This window comes from Carlito syrichta, unplaced genomic scaffold (assembly GCF_000164805.1).
Source record: "Carlito syrichta isolate Samal-C Ts95f unplaced genomic scaffold, Tarsius_syrichta-2.0.1 Scaffold315550, whole genome shotgun sequence".
Classification (NCBI taxonomy): Eukaryota; Metazoa; Chordata; class Mammalia; order Primates; family Tarsiidae; genus Carlito; species Carlito syrichta.
In genome coordinates, this window is record NW_007259646.1 from 710,306 (window position 1) to 714,187 (window position 3,882).

Sequence of the window (3,882 nt, forward strand, 5' to 3'; positions counted from 1 at the left end):
AAATGTTTATTCCTAGGTATTTTTCTTTGTTTTAAAAATGTTTCTTCCTCCCTTCCTTCCTTCCTTCCTTCCGAGTCTCCATCACCCAAGAGTGCAGTGGCATACTCACGGCGACCCCAGCCTCCACCTGCTGGGCTCAGGTGATCCTTCCACCTCAGCCTTCCAAATAACTGGAAATATAGGCACACGCCACCATGTCTGGCTATTTTTTGATTTATTGAATAGATGAGGTCTCGCTATGTTGCTGGTCTTGAACCCCTGGGCTCTAGCAATGCTCTTGCCTTTGCATCCCAAAGTGCTGAGATTACAGGTATGAGCCACCACACCTAGCAAAAGTGTTCTTTTTAATTTTCTCATTGACTCAACAGTTGCTCAAAAACATGTTTAATTTCCATATCATTGTAAAATTCTCAGAGTACTACTGTATTGATTTTTAATGTTACTTCATTGTGGTCTGAGAAGATCCTTGATATTATTTCAGTTTTTAAAAAGTTGTTGCGACTTGCTTTGGGCCCTAACATGCAGTCTGTCCCAGAGATTGTTCCATGTGCTAATGAGAAGGTTATATATTCTGCAGCTACTGTATAAAATGTTCTATAAATGTTTATTAGGTCCATTTTGTCTATAGTGCAGTTTGCATATGATTTTTTTTTGTTGATCTTCTGTTTAGATGATTTATTCACTGCTGAATAGGTGGTGGTGAATTTCCAACTATTATTTATTAAATCTTGGATCTCTCTCTCTCTTACTTTAATAACATTTGTTTCATATATCAAGGTGCCCTGGTATTGGATGGATATAGATGTGTAATTGTTATATCCTCCTGCTGAATTGATCCTTTTTTCATTATACATGGATTTTCTTTGTCTCTTTTTATGCTTTTGGCTTAAAGCCTACTTTTCTGATGTATATATAGCTATTATTGAATACTTTTAGTTCTGTTTTCATGGAATATTTTTTTCTAACCCTTTAGTTTTACAGTGTGTCTACATAGGTGAGATCAGTTTCTTGTAGACAGCATATAGATGGTATTTTTAAAAATCATTCAGTTAGTCAATATCTTTTAAGTGTTGAATTTATGCCAGGTATACTCAAGGTTGTTATGGATAGGTGAGAACTTACTCCTATCACTTTGTTAATGTTTTTTCAGTTGTCTTATATATCTTTGTTCCTTTCTCCTTCTTATTTTTTGTCTCTGTGATTTGTTGATTTTCTTTGGTGATAACATTTATTCTTTTATCTTTGTCATTTGTGTAAATGCTCTACCAGTGACTTTATACTTTCTTATAGTTTCAAAATTATAGATATATAAGTGTCTTTAATGTTTGCTTGTTTAGGAAATGCTATTTCTCATTCCTATCTGAAGAGTAGCTTTGCAGAGTGTAGTATTCTTGGTGGCAGGTTTTTTTTCTTTCTTTCAGACTTTGAATTTAAATATATCATACATGCTCTTCTGGTCTGTAAGATTACTGCTGAGAAATCTACTGCTAACCTGATGACAACTCTGACTTGATGCCATTTTTTTGTTCAGCTTTAAAAATTCTCTCTTTGTTTTTGTACACTCTGTGATGTGCCTCAGAGAGTATCTTTTAGGGTTGAATCTATTTTGTGAATTTTTGAGCTTCCTGTATCTGGATGCTTATTTCTCTCCCAAGACATGGGACGTTCTCAGCTATTATTGCATTGAATATGTTTTCTATTAACGTTTCTTATCTCTTTTTCTGGAGGTCTTAAAATGCTCTTTGTTCACTTGATATCTCATATTTTACATTAGATTCATTTGTATTTTTTTGGTTGACTGAGTTATTTCAAGACCTGTCTTTCAATTTAGAAAATCTGCTTTGTTAGTTTTGTTGCTGAAGTTATTCATTGTATTTTCATTTATTTAATTTTTTTTTTACTTCTGGGATTTCTACTTAGTTCTTTTTTTTTTAATGATATCTATGTCTTTTTTTTTTTTTTTTTTGAGAAAGCAGGATTTATTGAGACGCTAGAAAAGCTCCCACAGTAGGAGGGGACCTGGGGGTTGCCCATTTATGTCGTTGTTTGTTGTATTTCTTACTGAGATCATGAATTGTTTTCCTGATTTCTTTGTGTTGTCAATCTGTGTTCTCTTATATCTCACTGAGTTTTCTTATGATCATTATTTTGCATTCCTTTACAATTATTTCTTAGATTTTTTTCCCCCTTGGTATCTGCTACTGGAGAGTTATTGTGTTCCTTTGGAAATGTCATTTTTTTCTTGCTTTTTCATGTTTTTGTGTTCCTACATTGATCATTTTGAGTAACAGTTGCTTCTTTCAATTTTATGAAGCAACTTTCATAGGAAAAGACTTTCACTTAAACATATAGTGTTGTTTGAGTGGGGTACTTTGGATTTTGCTCCAGGTAGTTGCAATAGTGTTTCTTTGGCCATAGTCTTTGTGTTTCTTTGGCCATAGTCACTGTCATCAGTGTCAGAATTCTAGTGCCTTAGTATGGTATTGTTTGTGGTGAGGCCGTGGTCTCTGCTGTGGATAGGGATGCTGGGCAGGTCAGTCACTGGGTCTCTGGGGGGTGTGAGTGAACACCAGTAGTGATGCCAGTGGGCTCCAGGGAGGCCAGTCTTCAAGCTCCTGGGAATAAGCAATGTCAGTGACGGTGGCCTGGTCAGGCTGGTCTTGGGCGCCTGTGTAACCTGTGCAGGTGCTGGCTATGGTGGTAGCAGTAGTAGTGTGGGCAGGCTAGTCCTAGGTGTTATGCATGGGCTCTAAATGTTGAGGTGGTGACCTCAGGGGGTCTGTTCCTTGGACTCCTGGGAAGTATGTGCAGGCACCAGTGGTGGTGGTTGCTATGATATTTCTGACAGGTCAGTCTTTAAGTTTGCTGCCCACATGCTTGAGAGTGCAATGTTCCTTCCAGTGGTTGAGATAAAGTCACTGTTGATGGTAGTGGCCTTAGGCTGGGGATTTTCAGACTCTGGAGAGCATGTACTTCAGGTCCCTATGTCCTAAGGGAAGCCTTTCTTATGTGCTGGACTACCTGTTCCCTGGAGTGTGTTCAGGGGTTGGGAATATGATGTGATGCTTCAGATCTCTGGGTAGGTGTGGTGTTATGTCAGTGAAAACCTAGGTATGTGGAGATACAGGGACTCTTGGGCCTCAGTACAGTATGCAGTCCAGTGGTGGTGGCTCTACTCTCAAAATGACACTGCGCTGCAGCTTGGGTCCCATGGGGTGGGTAAAAACCAGGGTGAATTCTCTCTTTGGCACAATGCAGTCACAAAGACCCCAGGCATTTCCCTAATTGGACTCAGGAATTGAAGGCTGAGGTGCTCTCCTGTAGTTAGGATTGCAATCATCTGTGGAGGTTATGTGGACTGCTGGGACTCTCTTATCTTTTCCCTGTAATGGGAAGTCCCTCTTGGCTCCAAGTCAATTCTGGCTGGCTATTACATTTCCTTTTCTTTCTATGCTGTCATCTCACATTTTTGTCCCTCAGAAGGTACCTGTTATGTCCCTGATGATTTCCAGTGTTTTCTCTTAGGTACTCTGTTCCACATGTGGTTGTCAACTTGTTGTTTTAGTCCTTCTTTGTGGAGGAGGCAAGTGCTGGGCAACTCTAGGCAGCCATTTTTTATGAATTCCCTCTGAATAATTATTTAAAAATGTGTAAACCAATCTTAACTTTCTGGCTGTACAAAAAACAAACCAAATATGACCTGTGGATGTTAGTTTGACCACTCCTTTTTATTTGCCAACTGTATGTCTGACAAAGGCCTAACAAGGAACTCAAACATGTCAAAAAAGAAAGAAACAAACAGCCAGTTACAAAGTGGGGAAAATATATGAATAGGCACTTCTCAAAAGAAGAAACACAAGCAGCCAACAGATACATGAAAAA